Source organism: Pogona vitticeps, chromosome 5 (genome assembly GCF_051106095.1).
Source record: "Pogona vitticeps strain Pit_001003342236 chromosome 5, PviZW2.1, whole genome shotgun sequence".
Taxonomy (NCBI): Eukaryota; Metazoa; Chordata; class Lepidosauria; order Squamata; family Agamidae; genus Pogona; species Pogona vitticeps.
The window spans coordinates 164491580-164508031 of record NC_135787.1 but is presented as its reverse complement, the minus strand read 5'-3'; the positions used below and the strand labels follow the sequence as shown (position 1 = coordinate 164508031).

The 16452-nt window shown below is 40.9% G+C and overlaps 1 protein-coding gene across 1 annotated transcript in view; it reads right to left on the bottom strand.

The window, feature by feature from the left end:
- Nucleotides 1-11775: 11775 nt before the first annotated feature.
- Nucleotides 11776-16452, bottom strand: part of PDGFB (platelet derived growth factor subunit B) — a 46146-nt gene continuing 41469 nt past the window's right edge. Inside the window, exon 8 of the mRNA XM_020787648.3 lies at nucleotides 11776-15161. The gene's annotated coding sequence lies outside the window, so the exon portion shown is untranslated. The remainder of the gene's footprint in view (nucleotides 15162-16452) is intronic.

Below are 16452 nucleotides of genomic sequence, written 5' to 3'. Positions count from 1 at the left end.
TTGTTATCGTCTTACAAGCCTGGGAAACAATAAATCTTAGCTTGGGTGCAGCCATGAATACTGTGACAGAGTAATCATTACTGTGGGAGGCATGCTTGTAAAGTATAATTCTCAGTTTCAAATGTTGCCTCAGGTTTTCCAGTCCAGAGTTTGCTTAGGTTCGAATGTGTTGCCAATGGCCATCAGGTTTATGAGACACCAGGGATCTTGTGCTCTTCCTCTCTTCCCCCTCACCACACAAACTGGGTTTTGTTTTATTTTGTTTGCTCTTCTTGGTTCATGGCAGGAAATTATGGATGTGCAATGGGGAAGGACAGTCTTCTCTCTCTTTCTCCACAATAATTAGTAAAACAAACACTTTCCATTATAACAAGGAAACACACTGTTTCCATATGAAGCACTCTGCATCCAGAATTAAAGGGACAGCACATGTACAGTGGACCCTTGACTTACAGACGGCTTGACTTACAGACTTTTTGAGTTACAGACTTCTCTGGCCGCAAAATTTAGGTTTGACTTGCAGCCTGAGAATTGACTTACAGACCAGAAAAAAACCAAAATGGAACAAAAACGGCCTGTTACTGATTAATCAGTTTTCAATGCACTGTAGGTCAATGGAGACTTGACTTACAGACTTTTTGACTTGAGAACCGCCTTCCAGTACGGACTAAGTTCTCAAGTCAAGACCCCACTGTATTTTGGAGCTCTCCTATTGCTATCTCCTCTTTCTGAACTCATGTCCCCTTGTGCCTCTCATATTGCAGATCCGCCTAGTAGGGGTGGATGTGACCTCCTCTTGCTAGAGATGGATTAATCATCACATGGGGTTGGTTTGAGCAGCAGGGCAGGAATGCCCCAGGCTTGCTGGGTGCTTGTGGCAGAAAGCAAATAGCTACTCCTAAGATTCCTGAGGAAGTAGGGAGTCCTTAATGGTATACTGTATAATGCATTAAGTCTTTCTCTTGAGATTGAACTTTACTTTTGCTCTTCCTCTGAAATATCAGGAGATATCAGTAGCTGAAATCCTGAGAGCATTAGGACCATAACAGCTGCAATCACGCAAAGGTGGAAGTGTTCTTTCTGCTGGTGCACTGTGCAAGTTAGTCAAAATTGGAATTGCGCAAGCAGTTGCGCTATCAACCTGTACAGTTGCATCACATTTACACAGGTGTAACAGTACGTTGTGCCTCAGTGAACAGGATTGCAGCCAATACCTTTTTAATCCATCTTGGTCGAAATTCTGTTGCTTAGAGTGGTCCTGATGCGACCAGATAGGCGGGATAGTAAATAAATAAATAAATAAATAAATAAATAAATAAATAAATAAATAAATAAATAAATAAATAAATAAATAAATTAGTACAGTAAATCACATTAGAGTAAGCCCACTGAAACAACAAAGATTTAGTGAGCCAGCTGCTGCACAAATATCATTGATCCAAATGGTCCTTGCTCTAGTTGTGACTTATTATGCTAAAGTAAGCTGCAATTAAAGCAAGCCCATTTGAATCAATGGAACATACAGAGGAGATGACTCATCAAATCCCCATTGATTCAATGGGCCTAACTCTACTACAATTTAGTATACTAAGCAACAGGATTTGACTATTATGTGTTAGCTTTATATGAGTACACTCCCACACCACCGCTGTGCTGGCTGACTTTAACATGTAACATGAGAAACAGCCCTCAAGTTCTCAGGAATTGAGTTTTGCAAGCAGAGACCCGATTTCATGTGGCATTTGAACAGATGGACTGTGTTGGGTGGAATTTACTCTGTAGGACTATACTGGAACTTTTGAACAGATTGCTACGCAACTAAGCTAGCATATCTAATGTATGGAAAGATGTGTGAATTCATGTAACATAATGATTTTACTATGATTGGCGATGAACTGTAAACTGGGAACTTGTTGGAAGCTTTTTCTATTCTGCTAGCAAAGCTGAGAGCTGGTTCACACTTTAGTTTCCGAAATTAAACCATACGCAAGTGTAAATAGCAAAAGCAAATAAATGCAATGATGTTAACTCTGAATGCTGTAAATCCTTTAAATCACTGGTTCTTTGAATGGGGGGGCTTGACCCTTTGGGGTTCGGGTCTGAAGAGCTTTCAAGGGGCCTCCAGACTGTGAGATGCAGCAGCATCCTTCACATTAAATCTGGTCTGCTTCCGCTATTTCTTGAAGTACCGGTAAATTATATTCTGCTAACTTTTTGAGACAAGCAAAACGGCTTGTGCTCATTTTTAACTTAAAAATATTTTTTATTTATTTTGTGTTTATTTTTTATTTTGAATTACAAAATGATTTGGGAGAGGCTGTTTTGTTAAAAAGGTGTTGTTGAATAAAGGAGGCTTGGGGATGCACGAGGGTATTATCTGTATTAAGTACAGAATTGAAGATCAGACTGAGCTGTGACTTCCTTTTTGTATAAAAGGTCTATGCCTGTATGTATACACATGTTTACTGCAAAGTTAGTGTGACTGAATTGAGTGGGATTTATGAAAAAAACATGCATATGCATAGGACTTTAGCTTTAATTGTATCAATGCTATGCCATTCACAGTTGAGCCTACTATGAATATATTTCAATGCTTAAACTCTGATAACTTTTTAATCCAGGGCCGGATTAAGACCTTTAGAGGCCTTAAGCACTGAAAAGATTATGATGCCCCCTACGAATATAATGTGTGGCAAATCTCATGTCTTGAAAAAAAAACATACATTGTGTATATTATATGCATGAAAATACATGCATATGGCAAAAAAGAACCAGATAGTGTATGCAAAACCATATGTACAATCAAATTACCAGCTTCCAACCAAATCCTGCACTTTCACACTTTGGTTAATGTAGACAGATTTTGTCAGAATCTGTAAACTGAAAACCTCAAACAAGAACTTAAAAACCCCTTTGGGGTGTTTTTTACCAGTGGCTGTTATGTCTTTGGCTTGCATATATTGTGCACAGACCATGGGTGTAAAACACAAGCAGCTCTTTTTATCCTTATCCCAACCTAACCTCCCAAAATACAGAAGTAAAACAACAACAACAAGACACACCAAGCAGATATGATGATGACTGATCATTTCACTTAAAACATGAGTTTTCTCAATAGGTGGGTTTTTAAACTTTTTTGTTTTTTACTGGTTCATACTCAATTGCTTTAGGTAGGGAGATAGTTTCTAGGTGCTCTTGAGAGAGGAAGGGAGCTGAGGGATTTGGATGGATGGATGCAGTTTGTTAAGGAGGACACACTATTTACATAATGGTCCATGGTAAATCTGTCACTGAAAAAAACTCTGGGGTGCCCGCTTCCCTTGCTGATGCCCCAAGTACCTGTTTATTTTGCTTAATGGTTAATCCAGGGCTGTTTGTATCCTTCTGTTGACTACTGTGTGGGTCTTCCTTTTCTGGAGATACGCAGTGTATCCTTTTCTTTTATTACATTGCAATATTATTGCAACCTGTGTTCATTGTATGTATTGTTTCAGAAAAACAAGCAAGCATAGTGCTACCTTCCCAACCTTGAAGTATCAACATGTGGCATCACAGAAGAATGGCAGTCCTTTGAGGAAAGGATTTGGCAAGGCCAAGTGGAAGAATCTGCATTGGTTATTTACCCTTGTTTGCTTGTTGTTAGAGCTACAGGGTAAATTGGTCACATTACAGTTTTTGGAGCAAATCTTGTCCAACCTTGGTTCCATTCTGAATTGTCATGGCTACCACTGTAAGTGCAGCTGCAGCTGTAAAAATGGATTAGAAATACTCTAACACAGGCCACATTTCAGCACAGATGCTGTTGCCCATCAGGAGGGAGATGTGAATGTAATTAGCAGATTCTTGCAAAGGCCTGAGGTGGCTATTATACATCTACTATGAAGGCTTGCCTAAACCCAGTCACAGATCACCTCCACGTACATTTGATTCCTTCCTTTTTTGTTTTCTGCAAGTTCACCCAAACCACAACAAGCACTTCAGGTTAAATACGTGTTGACTGTTAAAGCCATAAACTTTTGTGCTCCCAGGTCCCTGTGTTTAATTGCTTCCAGACTATTTATTTAACCATCTGGTGCCTTGCCTAGATGAATGTTTACAGTGAAGTTTGCTCGCGGCTGGCTTTTATATTGCCAGACACCCAACAGTGCTAGTTATTACGACCTCATTAATGTTCTGTAGCATCTAGCACAGGACTAGGGAAACTGTGGCCCTTCAGACTTCACAGGATCCTAGATCCCACCAGCTCCAGCCAATGATCAGGAAGGATGAGAACTGTAAATCAATCACTGTAGTCTACACATCTGGAGGGCCACTGCTTCTGTACTCCTCACGTAGCACAGATCTCATCTCGGGCTGATAATGTCCAGAATTAAATTAAATAGAAATGCTATGAATCTCAGGATGGTTCATTATTGAGTGCAAAGCCTCCCCTACTCCAGCATTTATTGGGAGAAAATCAGGATAATTACACCAGTTGCTGCAATTCCATTTCGTTTTCTTTAGCTTATTTCCTTTTATTTTCCTTTTATTTAGCTTATTTTTATTGTCAAATATTTGCTCCTAAAATAAAGGTATGGGAAGAGAGTGGGTCAAAAATGCAGTGTAAAAATCCTGCTGGGCTCTGTACATGGAAATGGAAGAAAGTAGAGGAGGAAAATTATACCCAGTGAAGTGTAGTGGATAGTGATGGACTAGGACTCAGGAGACCTGAGTTCAAATCCCCCCTTGGCATGAAAAGTCACTGGTCCGGTATACTGGTAAAAACGCTATTCATTTATCTTGATAGCCTGGTTATGGTTCCTGTAAGCCAGTTCTGACTTGACAGCAGATAGCACACAGAGAAAAGGAATAACTGGCCAATTTTATTTTCTCTGACATTTGAATTTTACAAATTTGATAAACTAGGACAAAACTTACCAAACAGAAATGAAATGTTCTCACCTCCCAAGAAGGAAGAGTTCACCTATCTTTACCTCCCCCCCACGGCAGCAAAATATCTTGAGCCAGCTCTGCTGCTTGGAAGGAAGCATGTTGTACTCTGTTTCTGTTCTTGTCCATGTTGCCTATCTTTATTTTGGGGGCACTTTTTAAAATCTTACAGCAATCTTTTTTAGAGGGTGTTTTAGAACATTCTAATTCTGCCATGAATGGACTGTAAGTTTTCAAACTAGTCCATAGAATACAATTGTAGAATTGAATGCTGCTTGGGGACCATTCTGGAGTGGATGAGGGCAAATGGACTGAGGTTGAATCCGGACAAGATGGAAATCTTGCACATGGGTGGCCCAGGTGTCAGTGGGTTGGGAAACTCCTTCTCATTTGGGGGTGTGACTCTTCCCACAAAGAGTGAAGTTCGTAGCTTGGGCATCTGCCTGGACCCAAATCTTACCATGGATACCCAGGTGGCATCTGTGGTCCAGGCAGCCCATTTCCATCTTTGGAGGATTGCCCAGCTGCGTCCCTATCTAGATGTGGGGGCACTAACGTTGCTGATTCATGCCCTTGTAATCTCAAGAATAGACCTGAGACTACTGCAGTGCTCTCTACGTGGGGCTACCCTTGAGACTGATGTGGAGACTTCAACTGGTCCAGAAGTTGGCAGCCAGATTAATAACTGTGGTGAAGAAATTTCAGCACATCTCCCCCACTCTGACTGCCCTTCATTGGTTACCAGTTTGTTTCCGCATCGAATTCAAGGTTATGATGATAACATATAATGCCCTAAATGGTTTAGAACCTCGGTACTTATCAGAATGCCTGCTCCCAGCCAGATCTGTCCTTAATACCCATTCTTCACAGCCAGGGTGGTTGAAGGCCTTGACCCCAAAGGAGGCCCGGAGGGAAAGAACCAGAAACTGGGCCTTCTCAGCGGTCACCCCCCGCCTATGAAACACGTTGCCTATTGAGATCTGCCTGGCACCCTTGCTGGATGGGTTCAAAAGAGCATTGAAGACCTGGCTCTTCCGCCAGGCTTTCCCGGAGCACTAAGATCTCGCCCTCCCTTTTTACCATCCCTTTTGCCATCCTCTCCATCACCCTTTTTACCACCTTTATTGCCATCTGTTTTAATTTCCCTATTTGTTATGTATTAATTTATTTTTATCATGTTTTAATATTGCTCCTAATACTGTTGTTAGCCACCCAGAATGGCCTGGTTGCCAGATGGTGCAGCATATAAATTCAATACATGAATGAATGAATGAATGAATATGAAATGAAAGAACTGGAAGCCATCTTTGTGGCTATTTAGCTCAACCACACTGCTCAATGCAGGACCATCATTACAGGATTTAGTAGCAGAACAGGAAATATTGGTAAGAGCCTGGGTCTTCTAAGCTCTCTCAAGGGCCACATCTCCCTTTATGAGCCTGCTCTGGAGTTCAGATCATACGGAGAAGCCTTTCCCTTGGTTCTGCCACCTTCACAGGTGCATTTGGTGGGAACAAGAGAGTGGGCCTTCTCCATTACTGCTTGTAGACTTTAGAACTCCCTCCCACGGGAGGCCAGGGCAGCCCCATTTTAGCTGTTCTTCTGCAAGCAGGTGAAGACTTCAGGCAAGCTTTCCCTTTAGTGACTGGCTGCCTGAGGTGGGGTGGGGTTTAATGGTTTGTTTTGCTTACTGCTTTGAATGTGTTTTCAGTGTTGCTCATGTTTACCAATTTTTACTGTTTTATTGTTTGGTTATTTTTAGTACAGTGGTGCCTCGCTTAGCGATTGCCTCATTTAACGATGTATTCGCTTAGCGATGAGGTTTTAGGAGCGATTTTGCTCTCCGTTTAGTGATGTTTCCAATGGGGAAATTTCACATAGCGATGTTCGGGACCTTGCTTCGCTTAGCGATGACAGTTTAGGTCCCCCTGTTTCGCTTAGCGATGTCCGTTTTCGCTATTTTAAATGTGTCTTAAAATGTTCAAAAACTGTTTAAAATGCTTGGAATTGTTAGTGCACCTTGTAAAACCTTTGCAAACTTAATTTGGCTTTGTTCTGAGTCTTCGTTAATTTGTGGTGAATTTTTTTCTCCCCTTTGGAATGCATTGAACTGTAGGTTTGACAACATTTAAAAATAGCGAAAACGGACCTGTCAAAACCATTGAAATGCATTGAAACCTATTCAGTGCATTCCAATGGGGGAACCGCGTTTCGCTTAGCGATGTTTCCTATGGCGATTTTTGCTTAAGGACGGTAATCCGTTCCCATTGGAACGGATTATCCGGTTTTCCATGCATCTCTATGGGAAAACGCATTTCGCTTAGTGATGCTTTCCCATAGTGATGGGTTTTTTTGGAACCAATTAAAATCGTTAAGCGAGGCACCACTGTATTTGTATACTTACTGTTTTTAGCTTTAATATTGTTTGTCTTTTAGTGATGCAAGTCACCTTGGGTCCCTTTTAAGGAGAAAGGTGGGGTATGTATGTATGTATGAATGAATGAATAAATGAATGAATAAATAAATTTAGCTTATATGACACACATTTTTTTCTTAAGGAATGGCTCAAGGAGAGTAGGCAAGAATGTTTATATTTAATCCCGTGTAAGACACTGCTGAAAAGGTCTGCAAAAGGGACAAATTGTTAATATTTTTTCTGTATCCTTCCTTACCTCACCCTATATTAGCACCACCCTCTATACTAAACTCCTCTTCAGCCATGAATTTTAAGTGAACAATTGTTTCAGTCTGGAAAAAGCAAACCAGGCTAGGGCTGATTTAGAAATGCATTCATCACTTGTTATTCAGCAACTCATCTGTGAACTCTATGAACTACCCATGTGGGAGGAAAATATATTCAGCCAGATCCAGACAGATTCAGCGAACTTGGTTTCCACTGCAGTCTATGAACTTAGGTTCCATTGAATTCTATGGGAAAGTTAGTCATAACTTACCTAAAGCCTCATTGACTCTCTTTTGCATGACGACTTCTGTGGCTGATCTCACAATCAGAGTGAGAACAGGTATATGATGGGGAGCTTCCTAGAGAGTGGGAGGTGTGGATGCAATTTCCTTTCTGTCTTGCATTTAGGCAACAGCCTATCAGCCATAATCTGTATCCAAGTCAACAAAGATTCTGCCCAAAGGTCTGCATTTCCAGTGGCTGTTTTTGGAGCCTAGAAAAGTTGTTATTGTTTTGGACCACAAATCTGAGAATTTTCCAGCCAGTACTGTAGTCCAAAAAAGGCAACGTTCCCAAGCCCTGCTGATTTCCCACAGGTAAATCAGAACCCAAGGTGCTTCCAAGCAAGTCTTTATTCTGCAATTGTCCTGTCTCTTTCCTCAAATTGTTGTGTGTGAGAGAGACTATTCCAGATGCCATTGTGTCTTGTTAGCAGTCTTTCCATGCTTTACCATTGATCCTTCCATCTTTCATCTTAACAGAAACATGTATGTTATGACAGAACAGATGGAATAGTTACAAAATACCTTTTGATGGTGGGAAGCATCCTCCTTCTGGAAGAACCCATGATGTTGCAGTGATGGAAAGATGAACATGATTACTGAATGGAGGGTAGCAGCTCTTGCCTACGTATGCTACCTTCATCGTCCACACATCCAAAGAGGGCTGGCAACATAGAGTGCTGCTACTAATCAGTATAGGCTGGGTGCTGGCACCAAATATATCCATCCAGGGCTCACAATCTTGTTTTCTCAGGTTGCCCAGAGGCAACTTTCTCAGGTTGCCCAGAGGCTCTTCTATATAATACTATTGTTAATGGCTGGTTACCTCCCATCTACAGAGCTTTCTAAGGCTTAGTTTTTGGCAGGAAGAGCTTGAAGATGAAATAGTCTGGCATTTCCAGTCCACACTTTTCCCTTTGATGTTGCTTTAAGTGCCATCAAGTTGCTTCTGACTTATGGTGATCCTAGGGACTAGTGACCTCCAAAAGGTCCTGTTTTTAATAGCTCTACTCTTGCAACTTTAAGGCAGTGCCCTTCCTTGACTTTGCCAGTCCATCTCTTAGTTGGTCTTCCTCTTTTTCTGTTGCCTATTGTCTTTTCCTGTGAGCCTTGTCTTCTCATGATGTGTCCAAAGTATGACAGCCCCAGTTTAGTCAGAGTTCAGGCTTGGTCACCATAAAGTTTCCCTCCAAGACCTTTCCAGTGAATTGGGGTTTTTCCCCCCTCTGTCAGCTATTTTTGCCTTTGCCCATCCAAAACTATTATGGAATCAACTTTGGCCTTCAGGCTGAAAGAGAGGCAGTGGAAGATAGGAGGGCCTGGCGTGCTCTGGTCCATGGGGTCACGAAGAGTTGGATACGACTAAACGACTAAACAACAAAAATGCTTGATGTAGGCAATAGTAAGCTACATAAACCAGTGCTCTAATTTAATATGGGATGGTGTCATATGTCAATGTGTATGAATATACCCCTTATTTGCAGCAGACAGAAGAAGAAGCCAACTTTGTGCTATGATACTCTAGAAACTGACATCAGTCCTGCACATTTAAAAAATCTCAGCAGCGCATGATCCACTGCAGGCAAAACCATGGAGGGGAAAGTTGGCTACCTTCTTGTGGTACAACATATTAAAAAAGATAAACAAAGTGAAGTTACCAAAGCAATACTTTTCTTTACATCCATCTGTGTGCTAACTCAGTTGTGGCATTGGCTGGCACACAGGTGTCTGTATGTACAACCACTCCCCTTACTCATAGGAAGGGGAAGCAGCAAATGCCCTTCTGAACTCAGAGGAGCTGCATCTGTCTAGACAGTGACTAATGGAGGGATATGGTTCATGGCAGGGCTTTGAAGAGGGTAAATAGCAACAGTGGAGAGGAATGTTCAAGAACAATTCAAATGCACCTTAAAAGTAAGAATGGAAGAACAAATGTGACTGCCGGGAACTCCATGCCGAGGGCAAAGTTGTATCAGGCAAACAAATGTTGAAGGTTAGAGCCATGTTAAGTCTAGAGCTGTGCTTTCTAAATGATGTTGGAAGGAACAGTTTAGTTCTTCGCAATTTTTAAAAAGAGTTCCAGCAAGGAGTTTAATAACAGGAGACAAATTTCCCCTGAAATTCAGCTTGCTGATCTTTTGCTGCTCTTCCTCTTTGACATGCAGAGCTAACTCAAGTGAGGCAGCCACCATGGTTGACAGATGTTGGAAAGCAACGCCAAAGTGTTAGAGAGGTTTGTGTCACATGGCACTCCTAAGCTAGCCTGCTGTCTTCATATTCCATAGCTTGCTGAGTTGACTTTTGTGTATACAACAAGAAGCAGGCATTATTTTGTTCTTCAGCTTGGACAGCAACGTACTGTATTTCAGGCTACCTTACTGACTGTGCATTTGAGCTTGCTCTCTGATGAACAGCTAGCTGTAAAGGATGGGTGCATTTTACAGTATTCATGAGAAAGGATAACAACATACAAGAAGGCTGGCAAGTGCTCTAATGAATGGAATTTGTCTCCTAGACTACCCACCAAAATCTTCTGCACTGAGCAAAGATTTCATGGTAGACATTTGTCATTTAAGACGTAGTAATTTAAGTCTAGATCAGTGGCTTTCAAACTCTTCCAGGGATTGTTAGCAGCAGGGCTCAGCTTCCTTAACAGCTGTTAATAAATACTCCTTTGAGATGGAGAGTTTTGTTTATTTTTAAGGTGGTGTAGGCTGCAATAATATATTACAATTGAGTCAGTGTGTTCACCATCCTATCTTCTGGACATTGCTTATACAAGGTGGAATAATTTACTGTGAGCGGACATAAATGCATGTTCTCAATTGACATTACAGCAGGTACCTCACGTAATCAAATTTCTTTTGTCACCAATAACACCAATTATGGCCTTACAATCCTTATTAATATTATATGATCTCTACAAACTTTGAGAGTCATTATTATAACTTTTGCTGCATGGATTTGGCACTGAGACTGGGAAACCATGCCTCCTTGTAAGTCCATAACTTCTCTCTTGTATGTTACTAACAGGTTTAAGGTGCCCCCCTCTAGCAGTGCCAGCTTTAATAAGATGCCAACCGATCAAATAAATGGTCAGACTGCCATTCCACCCATCATGTCACACTGGTAGATCAGGGTTTTTTTTGCCCTTGATAACTTTTGGGGGCACGTAGCAAAGAGTGACTCATCCTATTTACAAGCAAAGTGAATCATCCTGTCTTGAGGCAAACACGTCTACATTGGGCTGCACAAAGTGCCTGTTTTAAGTGGTACAGTACTTAGTTTCATATGAAATGTGCCGAGAGGTCCAGCTGTGCCCTGAGCATACTTTGTATGCACTTTACTTACAATCACTAATAATGTTTATGGAATGCATCTCCACTACACAGTTATAGCCATTTGATTCCATTCTATTGACTGTGTTTACATTGGTAGTTTTGGAAAGGATTTAGAATTCTTGGCTAGGTCAGAGGAAAGCACTAGAGCCTTCTTGCAGAGAAATCTAGGGACTTCACAGAACTACAAATCCCAGGATTCGTTCATATGGAATTCTAACATTTAAAGTAGTTTCAAACTACTACAACTATGTAGTGTAAGTAGATACACTTTAATTATAAATGAGATTGCTAAGTATATCTTTTGGCAAGCACAATACTGTCTGTATTATGTAGATTTTCAGAAGAGTGTCATTGGCAACACTCTATGAATATTGGAATGTAGGGTGAAGTGGGTGGTAAGAAACTGAGAAAAGGATGACATTTGAAGATGATTGTACACTTTCTAGGCTATAGATTTCACCTTTTCGGGGAGGGGGAGCAATTCTGTCTTCTGTTTAGCCTTTTTAGAAGCTGAACACAAATAAAACACAAAACTTCCAAGTTTTGATTTTAGGGTTTTTAAAAAAACAACTTTAAATACAGTACTGAGTATAAATTAATTTAATATAAAATGGGTAGGGAAGAGAAAGGCCTTGCCCTCCTTACAGATGGGAAAATTGTAGGAAAACAAACCATCTTTTTATAGACAAAAAAGCAGGAATGGATAGCAAGAACCTTTTTCATCTCTCAGAAAGAAAGCTTTCAGTATAAGTTGGGTAGACAGGAATAATCAGTTTCCATCAGTTTTTCTTAAAATCTTGTAACTAGTCAACAATATGTAACAGTAGTCAGAACCTAAAGCAGTTACTGTAAGGTTTATTTCCCACTAAAGTCTGATCATACCAGCAGACATAAGGAGTTTGTAAGATACCACATAAGTAAAGTTCTCTCGGGTGTTTGTGGCCAATGGATTTCTTCAATAATAATAATAATAATTGTGTGCTGACAAGCGAGTTCTGACTTATGGTGATACATTTCAGGGTTTTCTATTGAGCTGATTCAACATCCAATAGTAGGTAATACAAAAAGCTATTCAACTCAAGAGTACAGCTTGAGGGCTGGGGCATTTTGAGAGTCGTAGTCAAAAAGATGTAAGGTTTCAAATCTCCAAGGGAAAAAATGGCCTCCCACCCTCTTCAGACAATGGGATCTCGGGGATGAAAATAAATTGTGGGCCTGCCTCCAAGTTTCTGTCTGATCCCTACAAATACTTGTGTGGAGTAAGGAAAAGCAGCCACAACTGGGAAATGTTTTGCAGGACAAATGACCTGATTCTTCTTCTGCTCCAGAGGCTTGTTGTTCCAAGAGGCTGTAGAAAGCGCATCTTCTTTCTTATGGCTGCAGCTGCTTTTCTTTGTCTGGTATAAGTGCATGGAGCGAAAGGCTTGAACTCACTATGCAGCAGGAGAATGAAAGCTTGGATCTTCTGTCTGAACTGGTTGAAGGGCAGTTTTAAATACCGAACTTGAAAATGTCAGGGAAAGGGTTTGAACTACAATTCCCAGAATTCCTCAACCAACATGGACACTGGAGGTTTTGGAGAGTTGTAGTTAAAAAAATAAAGTAATATTTGAAAGCTCTGTTTAAACTTAGGGTGTTATTTAACAATCTGTATTTCAGTTGATAGCTTGACTTAGTCATTTCCTCTTCCCAAACTCAGCTTCTTATCTCTATAGTAGGACTGTGTTGTGCTTCTGTTTCCTTCTAACAAACACACATATGTTGCTGGTGGGTCATACTCCACATCTGGTCACCTGGTCTACCTGAGATGTAACTAGAAAACTTTCCAGATGTTAAGGTCTATTCATGGTGCCTTTTAAAAACTACATGAGGGGGACTGAAGAAACAGCTGGGGCAAGCAGAAGGAAAGAAGGGGTTTACCCTCCAAAATCTTAGCCAGCTCTGCCCAGTCCAGATGTGCTGGACTGTAGGCCATACCAGCCTCATCTAGCATTGCCACCATGATATTTACCATGCATCCTATCTGTAGAGAGAGCCAGTGTAATTGCTGGCCTTTTGTCTTTTGAAATAAGAGAATGTAATGGACAATAAGAGCTAAAGATGTAGATGAAAAGTAAAAGTTATGAAACCTCAACACACTTCTATCATTCTATCCCCCTCAAACCTATTCATGACATGCAGGCAACTGACTTTTTCCTTGCTAGAACAGGCAACTGCCCCACACTACCCAGTGAGACAAAACCTTTAGTGGATCTCTTTATCTGGTCATCTGAAATACTATGAGGTGGATTGGGCAATGTGTGGTTGTCCAGATATTGTTGGGTTGCAAATCCCACCCACACTAACCAGCAAAGCTAGTGATGAGGAACTTTGGGAGTTGCAGTCTAACACCACTTGGAAGGCCACACTTTGCCCGCCTGTTTTAAAGAGATAAACGCTCTGAGGATGTAGAAGCAAAATGTGGGAGAACATGGGACAGACAGGAGATTAAAAGAGCAAGTGATGAATGTGAGCTGGATGGTTTAGGTGGAAGTACAGGGGAACATACAAAGATATGCAGCACCATTTGTTATTTTGGGATTTGCCTATGTGATGCCTTAGACATCACAGCAGAACCTCTTATGGTTGTGATGTGGAGCCTTGCATAATTTAATTTCCATCCTATCAAAGAATGTTAACATGGTCGTTAACATAAATTAAAATCTGGATATTAATCTCTATAGCAGAGGAGGATAAGTAATAACGATGTCTGGAAATAAGATCACACACAAAAGACACCTTTGATACAGGGCAAGTTGATATCACATATATAACTGAATCATATCAACAATCCATTGAACCTGCTTCTGTTCTCCTTGTTTAGCCATTGCAGTATATGGTCCCAAGCAAATCTCTCTCTCCACACTGGTACCTGAAATCCCATATAGAAGTGATGTCGGTTTCATGGATAAGAGCCCCCATGTTTGTTAAAAGAACAAGCTGTAGTGTGGATATGGCTCTGCCTCCTAAAAAGCAAAGAATCATTCTAGATGTTGCAGGAGCAGTGACTCTGGTGGATCACGTTCGCCAGGGGTCCCAATTCATCCAGTGGTGACACTCTTCATTTTACTTAAAGTAAATCCATTAACAATACCTGAAAGTTATCTACACCACCAACATACAAAAGGAACAACAAATTCCTCAAACTGAAAGAGGAGATAGGAAACAGGACAATCCATGCCTTCCTTAGAGTCATGTGTAACAAGGGCCTCTTTGACCCAAAGGGAATCCCTAGGCAGTGGTTCCTCTGCAGTAAAATCGCTCCCTTCCTGTTCATGTATCATTCAGCTGGCAGCAGTAACTGTTGGGTAGATGTATTTTACTCTCAATTGTTCTGTTCCTTGAGGCGTGGCATGGTTTAGTGGTTTTAAAAATAAAATATACATACACACATTAAAAATAATCTATCCAGACATGACAATAGAAGTCCTTAGTGCATTTGCTGTCATTGGTTATCATCACTCTGACGGTCTTTGACTTGTGCCCATTGTCACTGTAAACATCCTGAGCCCAAGTAACTCCTGGATGAAAAGGAGGAAGGAGCAATTTTCTTATCCTCCCATCCCACTGTTGCCCCCCCCCCCAAATTAGGACCACAAGTCTCTTGCCACATTTCCATTGTGTTGGCTGCAGCAGGAAGCATATTGTCCACTCAGATTGCCTCGTTTTCTGCTGCTTAATCCCTACCCCAGTGTTCTTCCTTTCATAAAAGGCTGAAATGTAATTAAGAAGTAAGAACTCCAAGGGTAAACTTTGGTGGGAGAACGTCCAGTGAGCGAGGGATCAGGAAGCACCATTTGCCGTCCAATGTAGCGCTGAGGCAGATGGACGGAGAGAAACTCTTAGAACCCCATGGGGGTAATACAGCAAATATATTAAATAATAAACCTGGAAAGCAAGCAAACAGAAAAGGCAGGTTGAGATTCCATCTTGCCCTTCTTTATCAGTTTCATGTTGACCATTTTCTATAACATCTTTTCCCAATATGGTGCCCTCCAGATGGCTAACATGGCTGGTGGTGAGAGGGCTACAGATTTACTAATTTTCTTGTTTGCAGGCTTTGCTCTATAAATTATGTTTTTTATTTCTACAGAATTTGGATTTTCTTTTTTTTCTGAAAGGGACACTAGTGCGGCTAAAGAAAGAGGAACATGAATAGTGAGCAGCAACAGAGTATGTTGGTAAGAGAACTAAACAAAAATGGACATGCTGTTATCTTGCTGTGTTCAATCCTAGCAAAGCTATTTGGCTGCATGCAGAGATTTTCCTTTCTTCAGCCTGTCCCATCTCAAACTAGGAAGTAAGCTGTCAGCCTCAGAGACTAGTAACTTGCTCCTTCCTTTTGGATGGGTCTTTCCAATCAACAAAACTATATGTTCACATTTATTATGCCTGCCTTCCTGGGCAGATGATGGGTTGTTAAGTCTAATCAAGGATCTGTGCTATACAGCATAACTTGGCAGACAAATCCTATTGGAGGAAGTATTTATTCCTTACCTCTTCCTCTCATTCTTTGGTTTCCTAAGATGGATGGTAAATTAAATTTGATTTCCAGGTTACAAGAGAACAGTAATTTTAATTACTCTAAACTACACAGACTGGAGGATATAATCTTTCTCAAGTTGTCAAAGAACAAAAAATTCTTCTTCTTCCTCTAAACAGATTGTACAGCTACCTGAGCACAGGTGGAAAGAATGTTATGTGCTGAATGACCAACACACTGTATGCCTGCCTAAGATCTTCATAGCAAAAGAAGCCAAACAGGAGCCAACTGGCCTTCACTATGTTAACATGACTGTGGTGTGGATGCAGGAATAGGACCTCTTGTGCGACATCATACTATCTTATTCATGGGATAAGTCACTTTGGTGGTATATTTCAGGATTGTTTCCACACTTGCCCCTTTCTCTGGAACTGCAAGCTTTGTTCTCCGAAATTTTAAGGAGCATTCATAGAAAGATAAAAATAACCATTGTGCACCAAAGGGCTACCTAATCCAGCATTCTCACAGTGGCCAACTAGTGTGTCAGTGTGCTTCTAAAGAACCTAAAGAAAGCCTACAAGCAAAAATACCTGAGCACAATGGTTCCCTCCCACTTTTCTTCATCAGCAAATGATACACAGTCATTATAAGCCAGAAGCAACTTGATGGCACATAGCATCCTAACTAGTAGCCCCT